The following is a 26,545-nucleotide window of genomic DNA, read 5'->3' on the forward strand; positions in this document are numbered from 1 at the left end:
CAGACCCACTGTCGTTTTTTATGTGTGAACACTTTTGCAACGTGGAGCAGCTCACTGTAGTTTGATTGTTTGGGACTACTGAGACCATCAGGCTTAGCGAGAGTAGTCGACACCCACTGGGGCCGATGGTTGTTAGGATAAGTACTGCAATGTGCGATACGCTGTTCAAATGGACTGCCTCTGAAGAAATGCTGCAGAGCATGAAACGCGTCAGGCGGCTTCATTTTTGGCAAGAATTGTCTCCACTGTGCTTCAGCTTCTAAGATTAAACGCAATTTCACCTACCTGTTTTGTTGCTCTCCTAAAAGGGAAAACTTGAATGTTGGATTTGAGACGGCTGGTCCCGGTCGTGGGAGAAGCCCTGCTGCAAGTGGAAGCGGTTTAAATTGGAGTCACATGACTACCAGAACGAAGGACAGGAGGTCGTTTTTAGGAGTTATAAGGTGCAGCAAGTTGTGAAAATGACTTTTTCTCAGACCCACTGTGGTTTTTCGTGTGAACACTTTTGCAACGTGGAGCAGCTCACTGAAGTTTGATTGTTTGGGACTACTGAGACCATCAGGCTTAGCGAGAGCCGACGTCCATTGGGGCCGTTGGTTGTTAGTATAAGTACTGCCATGTGCGACCCGCTGTTTAAATGGACTGCCTCTGAAGAAATGCTGCAGAGCATGAAATGCGTCAGGCAGCTTTATTTTTGGCGAGAATTGTCTCCACTGTGCTGCAACTTCTAAGATTAAACGCAATTTCACCTACCTGTTTTGTGGCTCTCCTAAAAGGGAAAACTTGAATGGTGGATATATATATAATATATGTATTTATTTATTTATTTTGTTATAAAAGTTACCTCTCAGACCCATTCTGTCTGTTCCTCATTGACAATGGAATTCACAAAACACAAAGGCAAAACTTTAGTGTGTAGCGTTATTCTTTTATTTATTCATTTACTTTCTAGAAAAAATAGCACAACATCTAACCAACATGTTTTGGTCGTAGCCTTCAACTTGGACATATAGGGCCCGATTCACAGAACTAACTGAAGACAAAATCCTAAACTTACTACCATTTTCGTATTCACAGAAGGCACTTACTCATTTCGGTATTCACAAAAGACACTTACTCATTTCGGTATTCACAGAAGTTAGGAGTCCTAACTTTAGGACTCCTAAATGCCTTTTGTGAATACCGAAAGTCTTAAAGTTAGGATTTTTCTCAATTTAGTAGTAGTAAAGTTAGGACTCCTAACTTTAGGACTCCTAAATGCCTTCTGTGAATACCAAAAGTCTTAAAATGAGGATTTTTCTCAATTTAGTAGTAGTAAAGTTAGGAGTCCTAACTTTACTACTACTAAATTGAGAAAAATCCTAATTTTCAGACTTTCGGTATTCACAGAAGGCATTTAGGAGTCCTAAAGTTAGGAGTCCTAACTTCACTACTACTAAATTTAGAAAAATCCTCATTTTAAGACTTTAGGTATTCACAGAAGGCATTTAGGAGTCCTAAAGTTAAGAGTCCTAACTTTACTACTACTAAACTGAGGAAAATGCCAATTTTAAGACTTTAGATATTCACAGAAGGCATTTAGTAGTCCTAAAGTTAGGAGTCTTAACTTTACTACTACTAAACTGAGACAAATCCTAATTTTAAGTCTTTCGGTATTCACAGAAGGCATTTAGGAGTCCTAAAGTTACGACTCCTAACTTCTGTGAATACCAAAATGAGTAAGTGTCTTCTGTGAATACCAAAATGAGCAAGTGCCTTCTGTGAATACCAAAATGGTATTAAGTTTAGGATTTTGTCTTAAGTTAGTTCTGTGAATCGGGCCCATGGATTTGTCTATACAGGCTGTCTTTTTAAAGAAACACACACCCTTTCAATACGTGCACTATTTTAAAATCCATTTACAGAACTAAGCCATTATTCACACAGTTATATTGTCAATCCTATATATTTGCCACTTTCATTTCAAAGAGTGAGATACAATTCATTGTAAAGTACAATTATTTTCCCTACGATATGTCCCATCTATTTTTATTCTAAAGTTCCATCAGGAATATATCCTAATACTTTTTGAGGTGTAGCTTCACAACAAAGTGCAACTTATAAATGTAATGTACATGAAAGGATTTCTGAAAATGTCAGATGTTCTAAGATGCAACCTTTGTTGTTTTTACATCCATTTCCTCACCACTGGCAGTGAGGAAACTTGTAATATGCTGGGCGGTGCCGCAGCAGCACTACCAAGTATACTGTGGCCTCAAGAATGCTGTGCCACTGCCAAGGGAGGTCTGACCACCTCAATTGTAATATGGCGGTCTGGCCATTGGTGGGGCGGTCCCTGTCTGCCACGCACCTCCACCGCGAGTTTGGCATTCCTATAGACCTCTAAACTCCAAACTCATAATTAGGCCCTATGAATTATCCTCCAATAAAGTCCATGAATATGAATTATTGCATAAGTTTATATTAAATGCTTCAAATGGATGATATTACCAGAAGAAAAGATTTCAGACTGTAAAGTTCTTAATATTTTCCAAAAGTTTGATATTCCGTTTCTCATCATTATGATCCTAAATGTAAATTCCGGAGATGAGCCCAATAAAACAGCACATACACGAGCGATGTACAGATACAAATATTAGGTAACAGTGTAAAATATTACACACACATATATATATATGCATGAGTATGCCATTAAAAATCTAGGCATATGTTTGCTCATTCTAAAAGCACATTGTTTATTATCAATTTCACAATATTTTTTCCGCCGGTAGCATGTCGTAAACAAATAATTAGATATGCAAAACACAAATTGCTCAATAGTATTAGTTTTGAGTGAGCATATGACCACCTTATGTTGGGTTACACCTAAGAGTCTACAAACTGGTACAAATAAGTTCCTCCTTCAACTCAAATAACGCAAGAAGAGGAAGTGGCCTCAGTTTCGCATGCTGATAGACATATGTGGCATGCATCTACTATGGCAGAAAGCTATTAGTAGAACATATACATATAGAATTCTTCAAGGATAAAACTCCATGCCTGAATTTATTATCCTATTGTCTTGCTGCAGGGGTAGTTATTTTACCTGAGAAAGGATACATTTCTAATTTGCTCTTGTGATCCAGGAAGTGGTCAGTACCACTTCCTGAGCAGATTGACTGGCCTCAAGACTCCATTACTTGATACCAGTAGCATCTTTTTTTTTAAATTCCCTTTCTCTCTAGTTACACAACCAAGGTTGAGCAACAATTAATTTCTCCTTATTGTACCCAACAATTGTTTCACCGTTTTGAGCCAAGGGATGGAACAGGCATGATTCAGATTCAAAATTCTCTGCAGGTACAGCCTAAATGGTATCAACTTTTCAAGACAATACATTCTAAGCTAGTGTTGAATAGTTATACATTTGATTTAATCCTCTACAACCTTCATACCAGTGTCAAGGTGTATTGCCATTATGGGAGAGTTTTGTGTCAATTTTAACAATGATCTTAGAACTTTGTACACAACTTTGGTCCGGCCTTGTGCATTATTGCAAGCCCTGCTATACAGCACCATATAACGCAGCACCCATTTCATTTCTTGAATTTATTAGACATTGATTCCTCTATTGAATGTCCTCTTTGCTAAAAGAATTTACCAAATGGAATGATGAATTGCCTATAGATCACTTCACTGAGATATGGCAAACATATGGTTAAAAATACTTTAGGAAATGTTCCCTGTAGATATTTCTCAAGCTAAAATGTGTATACTATGTAAATAACTGTTTATGTACACCTGAAACATCAGATAAAGCTACATTTATTGATTCTTCTTTATGTTGGCATTGTACTAATGCAACCGGTTCATTGATTCACATAAGATTCAAATGCACAGCTATATTATAATTTTGGGTAACATTTTTGAAAATAATTAAAATTATTTTGACGATTTCTGATACTATTTCTTTTTTTATTATTTTTGTAACCAGTATTACTTATTTCTCCTTTATCACTTTCTCAAACAAAAATGTTGAATTTGCTTACATTATGAGCTATTTAAAACATTATGTCCAAATTGAAAAAAAACAATGATTTATCTGTCCATACTTGGTGGTTTTGAGTCACTTTTTGTAGGAAAGAATTTAAAATATGAGTGCAGACTGTTCTGAAAACCTTTAGATAATTATATTTTGGATAACTAATTGTATTTTATAATTTATTTAGACTCTGAGTTATCTTCCATACTACTTGCATTATTGTTTATAGTTATTAAATATAATCAAATTATATTATTTTCTAAACAATTCTTTATAGCTCAAATGTGTTGTAATTACTATGGGGCTTATTCTGAAGCGGGTTGGAAAGCTTCCCAACCGAAACAGTTTGGAAATGATTTCCGACCCACTCAGATCAAGAGAGTCCGACCAACGAAGTACGATGCATCCGGATGCTTCCCGATACGATTTGGTTGGACTCCCATTGACTTCACTGGGAGCATATGTCTTAACCGCATCATAATTGGGCCCTTGGGGCCTGATTCACAGAATTAACTTAAGACAAAATCCTAAACTTACTACTTTTGGTATTCACAGAAGTTAGACAGACTTAAGACAAAATCCTAACTCAAGTCTGTCTTAAGTCTGTTTTAAGACAAACTTACGACAAAATCCTAACTTCTGTGAATACCAAAAGTAGTAGGTTTAGGGTTTTGTCTTAATTTAGTTATGTGAATCGGGCCCATAGTCAGTAAGACATGATCCCGATCCGATTTGGAAGGAGCAAATGCCGTTAGGAGACCTTCCTAACCGCATCAAAATCAGGCCCTATGGCCCTATGTGTTATTATGATATCAACTTATTGTCATTCTATTATGTTGTGATTATCTTCTTGTTTTCAGTTTTTGTATGATTTTACTTGTCAGAAAACAATGAGTTATGTTGTGTCTGCTCTTAAACATAGCTGTCAAATTTCAGTTTTTTATGTAGTGTTTGTGCTACAATCATAACTCACACTTTACACTGGTATTTCAGTACATTTATTTGTCCTTTTCATGATTTCCTTACTTTTTGCCCCAAACTGTGCACATGGTTTGGCCTTGGCAATTTTTTTTTTTATTCACAGATCTTCTTGAAGGTTTAGCATGCCGGCACTTAGATGATTCATTATGTAGATTATAGGCTAATCAAAAGATCCATTTTCAATGGCAACCTGAATGAAAAGAAAAGAAATTAAACTTTACATTTTTATAAAAAACGTTATACATTAAGTTAATCAATGCATTTGTGTTAGCAATATTTACTGCATAGTACAGATGAAATGTTAGCAGGGATAAGTAATGTTTTTGAATTATCATTTAAAAAATAGCTGTAAATGAAATTAATATAATTAAATCAATTAATTATTTGCTACACATTTAATTGCATGTGTTAATGTGCTGCAGGTTGCATTTCTTTGCAATAGCTTAATCATACAATGTGTGCAAAGTTACTAATAGTAACCATACACTTATAAATCCTGTTGTAGGAGGCTCATCCCCTGATTTGAGGGGTGAAGGCATTTACGATATGCAAGTCCTCACCAAGGTGTGAATCCACTCTGGTGAGTTCTAATGGTGACTACCAAATTGGGGCAGAGTTGTACCTAGGATTATCAGTAAATATACACGAGAAAATGTATACTATTCTGCTTGTCTTTGTTATTCACAGCATAGGTATTTACTTCACTTGTTTTGCAAAAAAATACTACCTTAATCAACCAATCCGCATTTGTAGAGTGCAGCACTGTCACCCCAGGGGGTATCTGGGTACTGGGGGCCCGATTCACAGAATGAACTTAAGACTCAGTCCTAAACTTACTACTATTTTGGTATTCACAGAATGCACTTCCTACTTTTAGCATTCACAGAATGAACTTAAGACTCAATCCTAAACTTAATACTATTTTGGTATTCACAGAATGCACTTACTACTTTTGGTATTCACAGAAGTTAGGATTTTGTCTTAAATTAGGATTTTGGTCTGTCTTAAGTCTGTCTTAAGTCCCTAACTTCTGTGAATACCAAAAGTAGTAAGTTCATTCTGTGAATGCCAAAAGTAGTAAGTGCATTCTTTGAATACCAAAATAGTAGTAAGTTTAGGATTGAGTCTTAAGTTCATTCTGTGAATCGGGCCCTGGTTGATTGTTCTCCGTTGTGTCAACAAAGGGCAGACAAAGGGAGCAAGCAGAAAAGGCAAAACAGAGGGCAGTAAACTGACGAGAAATGAAAAAACAGAGGGCAGAAAAACAAGCAGAAAAGGCCAAACAGAGGGCAGAATAGAGCAGAAAGGCAAAACAAATGACAGACAAACTAGCAGGAAAAGGCAAAATAGAGGGCAGAAAAATTAGCAGAAAAGGCAAAAACAGAACAGAAGAACATAAAACAGAGGGCTGAAGAACAAGTAGAATAGGCAAAGAGGAGGGCAGAATAACAAGCAGAAAAGGCAAAACAGCAGGTGGAAAAATGAGCAGAAAAAGGCAAAATAGCTGACAGAAACATGAACAGAAAAGGCTAAACAGAGCAAAAAACTAGCCGAGGAGGCACAACAGAAGGCAGCAGGTAGACAGGCAGTAGAGGATACCAGACTGTGGGTAAGCTGGACAGGAGAACTGTCACAGGAAGAACTGGCACAAGGACCTGCCATAAGCTGTGATCAAACAGCCCATCTAGTTTCACCTATATCAAATATTGTGACAATGTGCTGTATTGATGTTCAAAATGCCCTTTTAAGGAAAATAGGCACATGGAATTACTTGGAACAATGAACTAGAGTATTTATCCAATTCTGCGTAAAATATGTTTCACCTGTGGGTAACTTCTTCGCAAATATTGTGAAAATGTGGCTAATGTTGTATACTTTTGAAAATATTTTTCAACTGTATGGAATTCCAACTTTCAACTTCCATTTTCATTGATGTTATATTTTTTCTGAAGACAGTTGGAATGAGAGTCGGAGAATGCCAAGGAAACAGCACGGGTGTTGCAGTATTCCTGTTAATGGGATTTCAGACACTTCCTGCTATCAAGCCCTTCCTCTTTTTATTATTCCTCACCATATACATCTTCAGTATAACTGGGAACATCTTGATCCTTGTCGCAATATGCACTGATGTGCAGCTTCATTCACCCATGTACTTCTTCTTGGGCAATTTGTCATCTTTGGAAATTGGCTACATGACCACTGTCATCCCTACATTGCTTGGCGTGCAGGTGGGAGAGGGCATCCGGGTTCCTCTTCCTGGGTGTGTCACTCAGTTTGGCCTTTTTGCATGGCTTACTGCCAGTGAGTGCTTTGTGTTGACAGTAATGGCTTATGACAGGTATGTGTCTATCTGTCATCCTTTACACTATGCTACACTCATGGATCAGCGACTTTGCTTTCATCTAGCACTCAGCACCTGGGCAGCAGGTTTTGTCATTTCCTTCACCAATGTCTTGTTCCTGTGTACATTACAGTTCCCTCCTCACAAAGATGTGGACCATTATTTTTGTGATTTAGAACCCTTTTTCAAACATACATGCTCAGAACTATCCTTGATTGGATTGGAGATTCTCATCTTCTCTTGTATTGTCCTTTTCATCCCATTTCTATTAATAATTGTTTCCTATGTTTACATTGTGTCTACCATCCTAAAAATCTCATCAACGAATGGCAAATCCAGAGCCTTTTCCACCTGCAGCTCCCACCTCATTGTTGTCATAGCCTACTTTGGGATACTCATTCTCGCCTATACGGTGCAATCAGCAACTGAGTCTTTCAACCTAAACAAATCCTTCTCGTTGCTCTACACCATTGGAACTCCAGTGTTTAACCCTTTTGTGTACACATTGAGAAACAGAGCGATGAAAGAATCTCTGAAAAAACCTGTGAGTCGTGTTTTTCTAATGTGGATGTAATATTGCAGATGTAATGTTCCCCATTTTGTGGTGCCAGAGACTGCGGAATTCAGCATGATATTTCTAAACTCCAAAAAAAACCTTTTAAGTTAAGTCTGAAGATGAATGAAAGCACCTTCAAAGAACTTTTGGTGGAGTGTCTCTTCTGCTGCATTGTTGTGTGAATGTAGATATTTTACACATTGTGTAATAGCAATAGTGTTAATTTATGACTAATATTGTCAACTTAAAAATTATGTATCCCTTCAACCATTTCAATAGGTTAAACAACTGTATATGCTAGTAACCACAAACTCAAATTTAAGAACTTTATAAACATGTCTAATGACTTTTATGTTGTGCAGAACTGAATTATTGATATTTAGTACAACCCGCAAACACGGCTGAAGAACATGATGATTGAATATTTATTGTTCATATTAATGAGGAATGGTAAGGCCATTGTGAGCACCCAAACAAATACCACAAACTAGGGGGGATTGAATTGCCCCAAGAATCTTCGGTAGAAGAGGGGAACAGCAAAAAATATTTAAACTTAAAAAAAAAAAAAAAACTCAAGCCTAGTGGCATATTAATAAAGAAATAACTTAAAGTAATGTTACTTTTTCCCCAAGAGAATTATTGTGTCAAGTTAATTTGACTTGATTTGATAGCAGAGCTCTGTCTCAGCTATGCCCACTTTTCTACATTTCACAATAAATCATTGGCAAGTGAATATGTCCTTCCCCCTCCTTTTAAGGTACAGAAATAAGACTTCACAATAATATTGGATTCATCTTGATGGTTTTTTGAGTGTGACACTAAATGCCCAAACAGTTTCATCGGTCACATCACAACTGTGACTGTCCTCCATTTACTGCCTACATTCTTATAAGTTTGAATGTGGTAGGTAATTATCATAGGGTGAACTCCAGTGAGAAGACTTCTTACAAACTTCTTCTATAAATCTAGATAGTATGCCATGACTGACCCTCTGATTTAATGGGAACTGTGCCTGATGAGAATACATGATTAACGAATGAGGTGTTTGCCCGCAGTATTCATTACTGCCCCTTCCTTTTCTTTATGGTCTCACACTACACCTTATAACACCCTATAGTTCAATAAAATGTCACTTTCATCCAATAGAAAGGAGACGGAAGGACCTTTCATTGATTACTTGGCTTTAGCCAAGCCCATTCCGGCAGGGCAGCATGCAATGCGCAAAAAACAAACATTTAGAAAGAGGGTCCAAGGGCTAGATTAACGACCCTGACAGACATGTGCCCTAATACTACGTTATAATAACAAAAGATATGTCTGTGGGTCAAAAAGAGGGTTCTGCTGTGTGTCCTAGAAAATGGTACATAGAGACCAAGTAAGCAACAACCAGCACACAATTCCTGAATTGGGAAAAGTGCCCATCAGTTCCCAATCGATACCGCCCTAGTCATCATCTGGGCTCTCCTTACCCAGGAGAAAAAGTGGTCTATCACTAGGTGTTATCGTGACAGGCAAACAACTCAGTAAAAATAAAAAATTAGATGATGGGTGGGACCAGAAAAATATATTGATATATCTGGGCAACCGATTTGCAGTGCATAAATGTGAATAAAGTGTAGTGTGTTAAAATTAGGTAGAAATTGAGTAGAGGTAAATAATTTTAATGATTTCTCTCAATTCTCCCAACCTTAAAAAATGTGCAATTATCTGACAGATTTAACAAAATATCTGCCTGCAAGTAGGGTCAACATGTTTCAGCATCTGTGACTATAGGTACATTACTGCTTTCTTCAGGACCTAGATTATAACTGCTACTGCAAAATTAATAAAAGAAAATACCGGTTTAGTTTCAGGTATACCTCGGTCTTCACCAACCTGTTAAGGAACAAATGTACCAAACACAGACAACACATAGAACCACAAAGAAATGAATAGTATGAACATTAGTAATATGTCCAACTAATAAGTGCCAATCACACAGAATTAATAAGAATATGGTTATAGATTCCATTATCCCAATTAGAGCTTGCTTACCTATTTGGTAGGAGGAAATATCGTCACCCCACCTGGCAGCAGCTCAGGTGTGTGGAGCACCGCTCTGGTAACAAAACAAGACAAGAACAAACAAGACTCACATTGACAATTCACAAGAAAAAAGACCGTGATTACGATCTTTATAACTCACATCTCTCCTTGATGCTTACTTTTTGGCGCTAGCCTTCTTTAATCATGGCATAGTAAGACCTCCGGTGTTAATGAGGAACTTGAATATGTTTAAGCAGGCTGCATTATTCTTGAAATGCATTAAGCCCCAGTGGAGCCCCAATCCTTTCTACCGATCATGCCGGTTTGCAAAAAAATGACGATGTGCGTTAAATCTTGATTTAAGGTTTAAGGAAGATCAAATGGCCAGTAAGAGCTTATGAGCCAAAATTTGCAGACACCACATTGTAGCGTTTACAAATTGTACTTCGCTAAACTAGGCAACATCCTGCAGCCAAGTTTCTTAATTGTACGTTGCTGCGCTTTGCAAATGCGTTGATACTTCATAGTCTGCATTTAGCCAAAATCTCTGACACCATATTTAAAACTGTGTGTCTTTATCAAAGACCCTTCTCTAGACTAAGGCATCGTGCTGCCAGATCTTTTAGTCACACATTGCTGCATATCACAAATGCATTGCCGCTTTATCATCCGCTTTTTGCCCAAATCGCAGTTTTGCCCCAGATTTGCATTTTTAAATGTATGGATGCCGCTATTAGGAGACTAACCTCTCCGTCGGTACACCGTGCGTCCCTCTGCGCTAGCTGGGGGGGGGCCCCGGTGTACATGTGTCCTCCATATTTGTTTCTTGTCTGATTCACTGGGCAATCACGTGACTCGCGAGAGCATGTGAGTTAGAACTACAATAACACTGCTGGAATCTAGGGAGTTGTAGGTAAGATAAGCGAGCTCTAATTGGGATAATGGAATCTATAACCATATTCTTATTAATTCCCGTGTGATTGGCACTTATTAGTTGGACATATTACTAATGTTCATACTATTCATTTCTTTGTGGTTCTATGTGTTGTCTGTGTTTGGTACATTTGTTCCTTAACAGGTTGGAGAAGACCGAGGTATCCCTGAAACTAAACAGGTAATTTCTTTTATTAATTTTGCAGTAGCAGTTATAATCTAGGTCCTGAAGAAAGCAGTGACGTACCTATAGTCACAGATGCTGAAACATGTTGACCCAACTTGCAGGCAGATATTTTGTTAAATCTGTCAGATAATTGCACATTTTTTAAGGTTGGGAGAATTGAGAGAAATTATTAAAATTATTTACCTCTACTCAATTTCTACCTAATTTTAACACACTACACTTTATTCACATTTATGCACTGCAAATCGGTTGCCCAGATATATCAATATATTTGTCTGGTCCCACCCATCATCTAACTCTTTATTTTTACTGAGTTGTTTGCCTGTCACGATAACACCTAGTGATAGACCACTTTTTCTCTGGGTAAGGAGAGCCCAGATGATGACTAGGGCGGTACCGATTGGGAACTGATTGGCAATTTTTCCCAATTCAGGAATTGTGTGCTGGTTGTTGCAGCATGCTATGCGACCTGGACATAACAATGAATGAAGGAGTGACCCAATAGCAGACCAATATTATGCATTTCTTACGGAGAAATTAGCTGGCTCCTCACTCCTGCACCCTCTGCTTTGTGTTGCCTGAGGATTGTTTGGGAGCATCAGACAAACAGGAAACAATGAATAAACAGATATAGAGATTGGCAGCTAACCTGAGCTGAAACCATCTATCAGAGTTTGAGGATTGTATGAGAAGGCATCTTTTTGAAGGGCCTTAATTTTTTATGACTGAATATTCTGGCATATTTGAATCTGGGCACCAATAGATTATTAAAGAACTGCCTTGGCATGTGCTATGATCTGTAAACCTTGTAACACTTTGTATAGGTTGATTTAGATAAGAACAGGAAGAAAATAATCTGAAACTGATGGAATTCTTTCAAAAATCTAATGTATTGGTAAAGAAAAAGGATGATTTAATCTGTGAATCTGTCAGATCTGGACAGTCATCAAAACAATTATCAGACTATCGTCCGAACGTATTATAAAAAAAATTTCTGAAAGAAAAGGTATTCAAAGAAAGGACTAATCAAAGACTGCAGAAAAGAAATATTGTTTTAAATAAATCAATTACATCACGCTGTCCACTTCCAGTGAAAATAATGAACTTCTTCCAGCTAAACAAATGTTAGGTTGTCTGACAAAAATACAGTGAACACAAATATTACCATAAAATATTGTGGACACAAATATTGACTTTATATACTTTGAATGTAAAATCCAAAATATGGACAAAACAATGGAAGACTACAATTTCGGTGAAAAAGGGTAAGTAAATAGAACTTTAAGTATTTTACATTATATCAACCTAAGCATATTTTAACTTTAAAATAATATTGCCTTAACAACATATATTTAGAGTATACAAATATTGATAAAATGTATCACTTACAAGCATGAAATAAAATGTTTATAATCTAAAATACCTGCTAAGACAATAAAAATAATAGTTACACATAATATTATTTAGACAATTATAAAAGCACCAATAGAAATGTAGTACAATAAAACGCACTGGACATTAAAAAGCTAAATAAAAAAGGGTTAACATAACATGAAAAATCATTCAACTACAGGAAATTAAAAATGTTAAAAACAATTTACATTAATTTAACTTTTACAGTTGAAAGAAAAAAATTAAAATAACTTAAAAAATTAATTGCATGATATAGTGTTGGTATCAGGAGGGGCTAGATGAACTATTCCCAGTCCAACGTATGTAACAGCAGATATAGTGTTAGACTTTGGAGAGATACTTTTCCCACTCAGTGTTGGACTACTCAAAGGTCAAATTTACCATGTGCACAGGTTTTACTTTAGTGGATTCAGATTTATTACTCCCACTATAACATAAGCAATAGTTGCAAATCTGTGGGACTTTGGCGGCCTTAGATTTAGGATTCCCACTACAATATAAGCAATAGTAGTGGAAATAGTGGAGTTTGAAGGGATCAGAATAACTATTCTCACTCCAATGTCAGCAACAATAGTGAAGGTGTTGAACTTTGGTAGATTCAACCTGAGCAATAGTAGGTAAAGTGCTGGACCTTTAAATGGTCTTTCAGTGGAGGCTCCAGGTAGAATATCCCTCAAGATCAAGGAATATCTGCCTGCATAAGTAGTGTACCGGTGCAGAGGAGCAGGCAATGGCATACAACAGGAAAGAACAAACACAACCATTATAAAACACAGGAATACAGATAGAAAAGGCAAAGCAACTCCAATCTGAACAAATAGGTCATTATTAGATATCAGACAAACATAATAGGTTACCACTAGGTTTGTGCACAGGTAAGACTCTGGACATCTCACAGCAATAGGACATGTCAATGTCTATGTGCAGTTTACGCTTACAGATGGTCACTCTGAAAAACACCATAGAAGGCAACAGCATTATATCTGGATCATAGGTCACAACAAGGATTGTACTTACATACATGAGACAGGCACTTAGGAGTCCAGCAGGAGACAGAGCGAGATTCCTAAAAGAATAGTAATGTCGCTCTGTCAAAGTCAATGCATGATGTCACACTGTCACAGTTAAGGCACATAAAACTACATGTAATACAAGGCACACAATGGAGAATGAATTGCATCCTGAATCCTGGAGCCAATCCCTGCACAAAAGGAATACACTTATTCAAAGGTGAGTACAACAGCTCACACTTATCAGACACAAAATCCCAAGCAAAAAAGAGAATGGAGCTGCAAGGGGGCTAGAGATTGCAAGAGAAACGCTGGGAAAGGGCAAATAAGGAAGGAGCATAAGCTATGAGATTGGGAAAGAATTCAAGAGCTATGACAAACAAAATGAATACTCAAGGGAAAGAAAAGCAGGAAAAACAAAATAGGAGTACATAGAAAGGGCAACACAGACTAAAGGCAGACAAGGGAGTAAGCAAAAGCAAAGCAAGGCTGTGAGAAATCTGCAGCTTATTGAACAGACACAATTCCTGGCAGAAGAGAAACAGGCAACAGGAGATACAGTACACCAAACAGCTTACTTCAATGCACAAGTCATAAGCTTCGGACAATGGCAGCTTTGGGCAATTCTAGTCAGTGGCAAGCCCATTGGTGGAGTTAAATGATTGAACAGCACCTGACTTGTTATAGGTGTGTGCAATACCCATATTTCACAAGAAAGTGAGGAGAGAATAAGCAATGCATAATAGATGTCTCATCATAGGAAATATTTGGCTGTACCTAATGGAACCTTTTGCCCATATAAGCAGACATTGGTTTTCCAAGGAGTACAATTCTGAAATAGGGAAGCAGTTAAAAGGCATACAGGAACTTTGGATGAGTTGTAGTGGTGATTGCCAGGCTGCTATTGGTCCATGTACAGTGCCCCTGGAGATGGAATGATAGAACCATTACATTCTCAAATTTACTATTCCAACCCTAACTTTATTAACAGTAGGGAAAATGTTGACCTTAGAATTGTTTGATGTGTAATTTTAAATCCAACCTGAGCTACAGTAGGAAAAATGTTGGACTTTGTATTTACTATCCTCACTCCAATCAGAGCAATAGTAGGCAAAGTGGGCTTTGAAAGCGTCACTTTTACTATTCCTTTTGCCTGAGCCACAGTAGGAAAAGTGCTGGACTTTTTAGGGGTCCATTCCCACTCCAACCTGAGCAAAGGTAAGGACAATGTTGGATTTTGTTGGGGTTAGATTTAGTGTTCCACTTTGACATAAGCAACAGAAGGCAAATACCGGATTAGGGAAGCAATACTAAAAAGCATGAGTATGAAAAATATTTAATTTTAGAAAGAGCAGAATCAATTTTCCATGTGGTAAATTAATGCAAAGAAATTACATGTATAAAAGCTAAAAATAACACAGAAGATATATTCCTAAAAACAAGTTAAAAATTAACATTCGATAATTTATATTATTTATTAAAAACTAAAGACATGTACTGAACATATGAAATCATACATAATTTAAAAGAAAATTAATGGATAAATGTATAAAAATGCTTAAAATACACCATATTACCCTAAACTTCAAAAAGTATGACCACAAATTAAATTAATAGCAGGAAAAAATACAAATACACATTATTTAAAAACATTATAAAATACAACAGCATTTATTATGCAAAAAAAGCTAAACCGAATATAAATGTTAGTAGAACCACATAAATAATTAACACTGTGGAAAAGTAAATTTTGCCATGTTCTGTGTCCCTACGTGTTCCCCATCTATGTTATATGTGCATGATTAATATGCATATGTATTCCCCATGATCGATTAAAGACGCAATTACAGTTGTGTCCATCTCTAGTATGCCAGTTCCCAGTTTTCGTGAATACAACGAATATTAGGCCTATGTAAAGCTACGTTGCCACATTTTACAGTGTGCACGTTATTTCATTGTAAAGTCCCCGTTTCTAGGCCTCAAAAGGGCCCGGACTCAGATTCAGCTCCTGTCTTCTGAACCCTCTCCGAGGAGCGATACAGCCCCCACCTGTATCCCTGACCCTTCACTTACTTCCTGCCTCACAGTGCCCGGCTCGGCCTGGCTCTGCCTGCCAGTCTGCCAAGAGTATGTTATGATTCTAGTTATCAGTCCAGCCCTCCTTCTCTGCATTCCTAAGCTACTGAATCGCATCAATAGTTTCCGTCATGGTCTAGCCTTTACGTCTCCATGTAAGAGAAATACTGTATTAATGGTCATTTAATATTCCTCAACACGCACTACATGTAGAATAATGCATGCACCAGTCTTAGAGTCTGTTAGCCTTTACCCTGATAACTTTTGGATTCTATCAACATGTTCTCTAAACATCAGATACTAGATAGTGTTTAGGTACATGTCGCTCTGACTCTCCAGACTTTAGTCTCTCCTTCTAGCGCAGAAGTCATAGCCCCCAGCTTCTCCCTAGTAACACGTCATTGCCAGTTTGCGCGCATCTCTAGGTTAGAGGTCCCGGCTCCTTAGGTAGCCCCCTCCATGTTTCCGCCCCATTTATGACATATTCTGTTACGTTTGCATCACATGCCTATGTATACGCCTCTTGTTACACCTACTTTCTGCCTTATCTTTCGCGACTGCTACAGGCCCTGCCCACTGCTACGCCTATTGTATTGAACATCATGTATTTTGTTTAACTATATATACTTGTGCACTGTTATTAAAAAGGGAGCTGTTGTCCCGATCCTGCCCGTTGTGCAGCGCTGCCATCCTATTCCCGTGCAGGTTGTCCTGTTCCTGTCCTTTATGCTGTATTAAACCTGCAAACTCCAGCTACCTCGAATCTTGACTCTTATTTATTGAGCTATCTGTTATTGTATATCTAGTCAAAAATAGAGGTATTATTTATTTATTTACCACATAATGGCGCCCGAATAGGGACTTGCCCTTTCCCCACGCGCCGGTGAAGCCACGCAAGCCCCCTGAACCTCTGCAGCCGTGACGGAACCATACCGTGCACGTGCAGATATTTCTGCTTCAAGTATCCCTCAGGCCCACGGAGGAGACGGAGGTTGCGGTCCAGCGTCCAGACGAGGCGGTGGAGGAACGCGGCGAGTCCCGACTAGAGCCCAAGCCGAGAGTCCAAGGTCCGAGGTATCCGGAGGCCCACCCGTAACTGAAGTCCGAAGTTCGTCCGTCCGGCGTCGTAGCAGTCCAATCCAGTCCGAGGCCTTCCGTTCTAGCTGCCCGGTGAGTACCGTTGCTGGGGTAGTATCTAGACAGGGTCAATTGCATTGTCTCTGGTCCGTGGGTTTGGGTACACAGATCCAACACGAAGTGTCCACTTAGGTGGATGCGGGTCCTGACGTGTCTCTTTATGAGACCGGTATGTTTCGTACTGTTTCAGCAGTGCATCTAGTAATTCTAGTAAGTTCTGTTCTCGAGAAATTCATGTGTTTCTGTTTTCAAGTATTCCAGGTAATGTTTCTGTTCGAACTGTTATTTTAAATGTCATTTCAATGTGTTTTCAATGTCGTGGTATGAGTGATCAGTCTCAAGTCATTATTGTGTTCATTGTGTATTGTATTGTGTCCAGATCCCAGTTCACGTCATGCCTCTGTTCTCCAAATTACGTCAGTTAAGAACTAGAAAAGGTCTGCTCGAGGAAGCTGTTCTTGTCCCGCCTAGGGACAGTCCAGGTCATTTTATGTATCAGAAACATGGCATAAGTGCCATATTATATCTAGATTTATGGGTGGAGTACACCAAACAGTTAGAGGAAAAGTATAGATGGCCCGTATCGGGTACATGGGATGCCGAGTGCATCATGCGAGTAGAAGAAGCATTATGGAAAAAGAAAGCCAGACAGTCACAGGAAGATGCCATCGAGTTATGGCGCAAAGAATCTCATAAAAGAACAGAAAAAGAAATCAGAAAGTCAGAATTAAGTAGAGAATCCTCAGAGAGAGCCCAAGAAAGGGAACTAATCGAGATAGGTGAACGAGTTAAAACCGAACAGTCAGACAGACAGAGAAATGCCCTCATTAAGGGTATGTATCCTCTTCTTGCCGAGGGCTTGCCAAAAGCAACCCCGGAAGCACCATGTAATTTTCCGCCACCTTTAGTTCCGACCAAGCTACGTCACAAACCGACCGCAGCTGATATTTTTCTCTCGTCCTATTTGGACGACACAGTCCCAGAATATGCAAATCCTGTTCCACCAGCTCCTGTAAATAATGTAATTCATGGTCCTTCAGCCACCGGGGCACCTGTTACAGTACCTGTTACGGTACCCCCGGTCCAGCCCGTAGTACAAATCCCCGCCACATCAGTCACCTTGCCAGCACGAAGAGTATCAGTCGACGATTCCAGTAAAGGGGCCGCAGGAGGAGGTCCTCCTGGTACGCCGCCGCCAAATAGACGTCTAGGAGCAGTCGAGTTACATGAACGTGCGTTACAGCGTACGCCCAAATATCAGTCCATTGCAGAAATCAGGCGAGTTCTTACTGAATGCTGTTATGATCCAGTCCCAGGCGAGGATAGTATGGTTCTATATTCCGTACGTATAAGGCAGGTGTCCGAGTATTTGGTCACCCTACCGAATATGAAAGAAGATCTAGACAGAATGTATCGTTTCATTCGTACAGGACAAGATCCAGAAAGTATTGCTGAAGTCATGTCTCTCAGGAAATCTGAGATCCAGTTCATGCTATTAAAGTTTCTGATCAATTGTTTAATACGGGAACAAGATTCCCCGACTAAAGATCCGACCGAAATGAAAGTTCTGACAAAGTGGAGTGATAATATAGCCGAGGGTAAGCACAAGACACTCAATAGTATAGAGAGTATGTACAAGAAAATACGTAAAGAAATAATAAGGTTACACGAACAACGCAAAGCAGCACAAGTAAGCGAGAAAGAGAATGACTCTCCTACTGAAGAGGTAGACGACGAGAATCCCGCCAGAATTGCGTATGTGGGTAAATCTAGATTTCCAGACCGACATTTACGCCTAGAACACAAGAAAGTCTTTCATCATCCAGCACCAGAACAAGGTTCTCTAGAACAAGTATTTCAAGCTACCGATCACATTCTGAAATCACGAATCGGTTATAGTGAGTTAAGTACTATGCATGAACAAGAACTAGCCCGATCAGCAGTCCGATGGATTACTGATTCTACCACTTTTCCAGACGAAATAGTGGCACAAATGTTTCTGAAACTGCCCCCAGCCGAGCAACGACTGGTGGGTATGTATATGATCCAGCACCTCATTACACTGTATGAGGGTCAACATTCTGATCCTGGTCCATTACATGATATCCTGAACGAGTTACTCCAGTATAGATGGAAAGGTTTAGGTACCGATTTAATTAGTGTCATTCTAGAACAGCGCCACAAATATAGAACGTTTTTGAACCCGCATTTTGTTCATGTCTCACCCCCAGAAAGTAAACCGTTTTATATAGATAGGCAGCATCCGTTACGAGAAGTACACCCAGTTAGGACAGAGGGTGGTGAAATGCAACGAGTATTTGTTTACACCCCAGTTACCAAGATGGAACTCTTAGAAATGAAGAAGTTAATTCCCTGTCACGACAAAGATCCAGCAGGGTTCCACCGAGAATTAAAAGACATGCTCCGTATGGGAGAATACACGTATCCAGATATTATTAAAATGCTAAAAGTCCTGTTGCCCGCAGGGGTATACGAAAAACTCAAGGAAAAAGATTGGGAGGTGGGAGAGAAAAAGATCGATTGGACAGCTCTAGAAGCTGAAGATAAGATACGAGTACCAGGTACCGGTCTAGGAGACAAATGTAAAGAATTACCTGAACTATTAATACAAGTTTTGCCTAGATTATTAGCCACTAAAAAGGAAGACTGGGATGCAATCTCAGCCTGTAAACAGAAACAAGACGAAGACACTAGTGATTTTTATTCTAGATTTGAGAAATGCTTTATAATAAACAGTGGTTTAAAGACAAGTAGCGAGTCATACCCTCATCTTTTTGTTACTAAATTAGTCGAGAATTCAAGTCCACAAGTTAAGAATAGAGTTTTGAAAGTCGAAAGTACATGGCAAGCTAGTACTCCGTCTCAGATGCTTCAGATGCTCCAATATCACCAGAATAGAATCAGAGAAGAGCAAGAACACGAGAGAAGACGTATGAAAGACACGAAAATGAAAGTACTAGTTGCACAATCTGTTCCTCAGGACAGTCAGAAGAGGGGTCCGAATCAAGCCAGTCATCCTGCAGCTCCCGTTAAAGGGACATGCAATTATTGTAAACAACCAGGTCATTTTATAAACGAGTGTGCAGTTCTGAAACACAACATAGCCACTGGTAAAACTAAAGAAAGACCACGTCCGCCTAGACAAGAACAAGTTTCACAGACTTCTCAGCCACAGAATACACAACAGACAGTTCCAGCACCGCAGCCTATTGCTGCAACACAGCATGTTACACAGCAGATGTACCAGTATGCACAGTCCGAGTATCCGGAGTATCAAGCGTATTCATGAAACAGCCTAGAGAGGGAGGTAGGCTTGCCTCTCATCGAGATTCCTGTAGATCAAGAGGGTCCCTATGTTCATAGTCAAGTATTAGGGAAAGATAGAAAGTTTCTGATTGATACAGGGGCAAGTAGGACTACTATTAGTCACGACGAGGTTCCAGGGGCTCCGCTCTCAGGCTCTAGAAATGTTTCCCTTGGATTTTCAGGAAAGCCAATAGTAAACGAGATTTCCAAACCAGTTACTCTAGAAGTAGGTCCATTGTCCCGAACTACTGATCTATTACTTACGAAGTCATGTCCAGAAAATTTGTTAGGTATTAAGACACTGAAAGAATTAGGTGCAGTCATTTGCTGCTCCCCAGAGGGAATACGTTTGTTTGCGTGACTTCAAGGGTCACTATGTTTTACGAGATTTTGATCCGAGATTGTCTAATGTTCCGCAGCATCTATGGGCGCAAGGTCCAACTGATGTTGGTTTTATGCAAATCACACCCCATCGTGTGACTCTCAAGCAAGGTATAGTTCTGCCACGAATCAGACAGTACAGATTGCCACCTGAGGCTGTAGCAGCCTTATCCAAAATTATTGACGAGCTCATTGCTCAAGGAGTAGTTGTAGAAACTGACTCCAATGTATGTAATTCTCCTATCATTCCAGTCATGAAACGTACTGATCCAAATGCACCCCCAGTATATCGATTAGTGATTGACCTTCGAGAACTTAATAAATGTATCATTCCCCAGTACCCAGTTGTTCCAGATATCTCATCTCTATTGACAGCCATTGATTCTGAAGCCACATTTTTTACAGTCATAGACCTCAAGAACGCATTTTTTAGTGTCCCCATTCATCCAGATAGCCAGTACCTTTTCGGTTTTTGTTTAAATGGAAGGAGCTATAAATTTACACGAGCTCCTCAAGGTTTCACAGAAAGTCCTAGCATTTACAGTCAAGCACTCAAGAGACAACTAGACAATATTCACATGCCAACTGACACTGCCCTGCTCCAGTATGTCGATGATCTACTGATCACAGCCCGCTCTGAACGTGACTGCGAGCGAGCGTCACTTACAGTTCTATATTTCCTAGCCGAGATGGGGCACAAGGTGTCCCCTTCGAAGCTTCAATTCTGTGTCCAGCAAGTGATCTACTTAGGCCACTTACTGTCCAAGTGGGGTAGGCAGTTGACACCCGACCGTATCCAGTTAATAGCGAGTCTTCCTCAGCCCAAGACACAGAAGGAGGTACGTGCTTTTATCGGCCTCACTTCTTATTGCAGACAATGGATTCCTCAGTATGCATTTCTAGCCAAGCCACTGATACAGTTAACGACACAGGAGGCAGCCGTATCGACTGTTCTCCCTTGGACATCTGAACATACACTTAGTTTCAATGAGTTAAAGAAAGCTTTATGCCAAGCACCTGTTCTAGCTACACCAAACTACAGTAAGCCTTTTACACTTTTTGTCACAGAACGTGATGGTACAGCATTATCTGTTCTCACACAAGATCAAGCAGGACAATACAAGCCCTGTGCTTATTTTTCTAGCACATTAGATCCTGTAGCCCAGGCTCTGCCTGCGTGCCTCAAGTCAGTTGCAGCCACAGCACTAGCTATCAGACAAAGTGATTCCATAGTATTAGGACACTCCCTGACAGTACAAGTTCCACACTCCGTGGAAGTTCTTTTAAACCGAACACAGACTCAGCACTTGACAATTGCACGTTTGACAGGTTATGAACTGACACTGTTCCAGCCACACATAGAAATCAGACGCTGCAATGTTCTGAATCCTGCTACACTGTTACCATCAGTTACTTCAAATCTTGCCACACATGACTGTGTGGAAGTAGTTAACACCATGACAAAACCAAGACAAGACCTAACAGATATTCCATTACCAGACCCCGACCTGACACTTTATGTGGATGGTTCATGTATGAGAACAAGTACAGGAGAACTAGTAGCCGCGTATGCAGTGACTACTGACACTGAAGTTATTGAAACACACCGTATTGACACTCTGTCCGCCCAAGCAGCAGAGCTAGTCGCTCTGACCCAAGCCTGCATACGTGCCAAGAACCTGAAAGTAAACATATACACAGATTCACGTTATGCATTCGGAGTTGTACACGACTTCGGAGTGCTCTGGCAGGAAAGAGGTTTTATGACTTCTCATGGAACCAAGATTCAGCATGGTTTCCTTATTCAAGCTCTGTTAGATGCAATACATTTACCGACAGCTATCGCTATCATGAAGTGCAAAGCACATACGAAAGTTACAGACATTATTTCTCAAGGAAATGATCTAGCAGATCGAACAGCCAAGCTCACAGCTCAGACTCCAGACACCCCAGTTAACAAGACACCGACATCCACTCCAGAACAGACTACTTGTATGACAGTTAAGGACCCCACTCAAGATGTCATAGATATCCAGTCACATGCTACTCCTGAAGAAATTAAGAAATGGTCCGAACAAGGAGGGGTCCAGACAGATCAGGGATGGGTGACGAAGGGAAAGGCCACATGGTTTCTCCCCGACTCTATGGTTCAAATCATTATCAATACCGCACATAGTCCAGCACACTTAGGAGAAAAAGCCATGTTAGACAGTATCCAGAACATTTGGTTTAACAAACATTTACGAGCTGCAGCCAAGCAGAAAGTCCGTACCTGTATGATATGTTGCCAGTTCAATCCAGGTAAAAGTGTCCCGGTGGAACAAGGTGGATTCCAGCCCCCTGACCACCCTTTTGAAGTCCTCCAGATGGATTATATTCAGATGGAGCGATGTCGAGGTTTCAAGTATGTCCTTGTAGTTGTATGCGCTTTGTCCAGGTGGACAGAAGCATATCCAGTTCCAGATTACACAGCCGCGACCACTGCCAAGCAGTTGGTTCGTGAATATTTCCCCAGCTATGGACTCCCTAGGGTCGTGTATTCTGATAACGGCCAGCCAATCTCATCTGAACTAATGAAGCACGTTTCCCTTTTGTTAGGGTACCAGTGGAAGTTCCATTGTGTACGCCATCCTGAAGCAGCAGGTCTCGTAGAGAGACATAATCAAACCTTTAAAATCCGTATTGCCAAAATCTGTCAAGACAAAGGTGTAGACTGGTTAGTTGCTCTGCCAGTCGCTCTATTCTATATGCGCATGGTCGCACACTCCAGATCAGGTCTGTCTCCTTATGAGGTCATATTCGGCCGCCCCCCGAACGTGTGGGGTACACCTAGACCCCGAAGTATTACAGATGTTTCCAGTAATATGCTGACAGATTACCTAGCTTCCTTGATGTCTGCCCTACACTCTTGTCGCTCACAGGTTGCCGCTGCATTTCCCGACAATACTGAAGTCAAGCCACACGAGATCCTTCCCGGCACCCTGGTTCTAATCCGGAATTTTGATCGTTCAAGTCCGCTGGAGCCTCGCTGGAAGGAGCCGAAGTTAGTCCTTTTGACCACCCGCACGGCCGTGAAGTTGGAAGGAAGAAAAGGCTGGGTGCATCTGTCTCACGTCAAGAAATTTCACGGACTAAGACCTAAAACTTTAAATAACACTTCTACAGACACTTTTATCAAGGACTGTCCCGCTAATGACTCTGATTCAAATCCTCCCCTGTTAGAGAAAACTCCGCAGCAGGAGTATAAACAGAAGCTCCGGTCTAGTAAAATAAGTCAGCCAGTTTAATTGTCTAAGTCCCCCTGGGTGAAACGGTTAGACAGGTATCTGACATGTATGAAATAGACCCCCATAGTGAGAGAGTTAGTCAAAACTCAATCCGATGTATCATTTTTCTAAGTTTCATATTATTTTTAAGCTTGATGGTTACCTGCACAAGGTATGCATTTCATTTATGTTTTCCAATTTCTCATGTAAATAAGTTTTCAAATGCCACAGTAGAGCATACGTTTAGCCTCCTCATGAACTATCTTATCGTCTTGCTATGCGCAACAATTCATTTATCCGTATGTTACATTATTCACACCAGACCAGCAATACCACAAATTGTTGGGTGTGTGGTCGACTCCCCCCTTTCCAGACACCGAAGGGAGTTCTGCCATTGTTTCCTTATCCGTTTTCACATAATGGCTCATGTGGAGCCTGGTCCATGTTAACGTCATCCACAACAGATATGTCCCTTCTGAATAGTACATGTTTTCCAGACAAGCAAGGTCTTCCCCACAGAACAGGGTTAGATCTAGAAAATGAAGTTTATAATTTGGGTAATTATTCTTCGAATTTCATGGTCCTGAATGTTCAGTCTGATCCTACTCCAGACTTACCTGCAATTTCAGTACTACCAGTCAAAGGCGAATTATGTGTCAGAAATAATGGTTCCTCACATGTAGGACATAGTGATTGTACTACTATTGTCAAGTATAGTGACAGTGGGAAATCTGTTTTCAAAGCTTCACGTCATTCTTATTTTGTTTGTGGTCAGACCGCATATGTTCGTCTGCCCCTCGATTGGGAGGGAACCTGTTACATTGCCTTCCTACTGCCACCAGTTTTCCTAGCCCCATCTGATTATCATAGAAACACACATCTAGTACACATTAGACATAGAAGGGAGATCGAGTCCCCGATTGTCGATCAAACTGAAACTGCTCTAGAACAGTATACAGATTTCAATAAAGGATTCTTTTTCTTTATAGGACCTATCCAGAATAGTAAGTTAATCCGTAGGTTAACAAGAACCCTTGAAGCAGTAGTGAATGAGACTGCCTCTGCCCTAGGTAACTTAACCGAAGAACAATCTGCTATGAGATTTGTCGTGCTCCAAAATCGTCTCGTTCTTGACGTCATACTGGCTGATAGAGGAGGAGCATGTAGAGTCATCGGATCTAGTTGCTGCATTTTCATTCCTAATAACGCGCCGTCTGTTTATTCAGCTATAACCAGCCTTCATAAAATTGCCCATCAGTTACACCAGAATCCAGGCACCTGGACATGGTCCGGTTGGTTTTGGAGTATAATTTCTGCCTGGGGATGGAAAATATTGTCATTTCTAGGTATTGCAGTAGCGATCATATTCAGTTGCTGCCTCTGTATACAATGTGGCCCTGCGATTTGCGGCATTTGTGCTACCTCTTGTATTCCTAGTCCCAAGTCCCGTCCTAGATCTCGTTCCAAGACAATTCGAGACGAGCAAATGATACTGTATGAAATGATAGATGGTATCATGAATATTGATGTTTCCTGATGGAAACGTAGTGACAAGGAGGGAATGTGGAAAAGTAAATTTTGCCATGTTCTGTGTCCCTACGTGTTCCCCATCTATGTTATATGTGCATGATTAATATGCATATGTATTCCCCATGATCGATTAAAGACGCAATTACAGTTGTGTCCATCTCTAGTATGCCAGTTCCCAGTTTTCGTGAATACAACGAATATTAGGCCTATGTAAAGCTACGTTGCCACATTTTACAGTGTGCACGTTATTTCATTGTAAAGTCCCCGTTTCTAGGCCTCAAAAGGGCCCGGACTCAGATTCAGCTCCTGTCTTCTGAACCCTCTCCGAGGAGCGATACAGCCCCCACCTGTATCCCTGACCCTTCACTTACTTCCTGCCTCACAGTGCCCGGCTCGGCCTGGCTCTGCCTGCCAGTCTGCCAAGAGTATGTTATGATTCTAGTTATCAGTCCAGCCCTCCTTCTCTGCATTCCTAAGCTACTGAATCGCATCAATAGTTTCCGTCATGGTCTAGCCTTTACGTCTCCATGTAAGAGAAATACTGTATTAATGGTCATTTAATATTCCTCAACACGCACTACATGTAGAATAATGCATGCACCAGTCTTAGAGTCTGTTAGCCTTTACCCTGATAACTTTTGGATTCTATCAACATGTTCTCTAAACATCAGATACTAGATAGTGTTTAGGTACATGTCGCTCTGACTCTCCAGACTTTAGTCTCTCCTTCTAGCGCAGAAGTCATAGCCCCCAGCTTCTCCCTAGTAACACGTCATTGCCAGTTTGCGCGCATCTCTAGGTTAGAGGTCCCGGCTCCTTAGGTAGCCCCCTCCATGTTTCCGCCCCATTTATGACATATTCTGTTACGTTTGCATCACATGCCTATGTATACGCCTCTTGTTACACCTACTTTCTGCCTTATCTTTCGCGACTGCTACAGGCCCTGCCCACTGCTACGCCTATTGTATTGAACATCATGTATTTTGTTTAACTATATATACTTGTGCACTGTTATTAAAAAGGGAGCTGTTGTCCCGATCCTGCCCGTTGTGCAGCGCTGCCATCCTATTCCCGTGCAGGTTGTCCTGTTCCTGTCCTTTATGCTGTATTAAACCTGCAAACTCCAGCTACCTCGAATCTTGACTCTTATTTATTGAGCTATCTGTTATTGTATATCTAGTCAAAAATAGAGGTATTATTTATTTATTTACCACAACACAATCATCCAATTAACCAATTAATAAGTAAAAAGGCATTACCATATGAATAAAATAAATAACAAAAAACATAATCAATTAATAAATAGTATCTAAAAATAATACCACTTTATTACCCTAAAAAGGCTAAAACTGCTTAACAAA

General features: G+C 40.0%; 1 long non-coding RNA gene across 1 annotated transcript in view; it reads right to left on the reverse strand.

The window, feature by feature from the left end:
* Window positions 1-5,031: 5,031 nt before the first annotated feature.
* The window catches only part of LOC144768582 (uncharacterized), a 40,406-nt gene continuing 18,892 nt past the window's right edge, over window positions 5,032-26,545 (reverse strand). The window contains exons 2-3 of the long non-coding RNA XR_013598582.1: window positions 13,475-13,523; window positions 5,032-5,192 (exon numbers count right to left, since the gene is read on the reverse strand). This is a non-coding gene — a long non-coding RNA (uncharacterized LOC144768582). The remainder of the gene's footprint in view (window positions 5,193-13,474; window positions 13,524-26,545) is intronic.

Source organism: Lissotriton helveticus, chromosome 1_1 (genome assembly GCF_964261635.1).
Source record: "Lissotriton helveticus chromosome 1_1, aLisHel1.1, whole genome shotgun sequence".
NCBI classification, from domain to species: domain Eukaryota; kingdom Metazoa; phylum Chordata; class Amphibia; order Caudata; family Salamandridae; genus Lissotriton; species Lissotriton helveticus.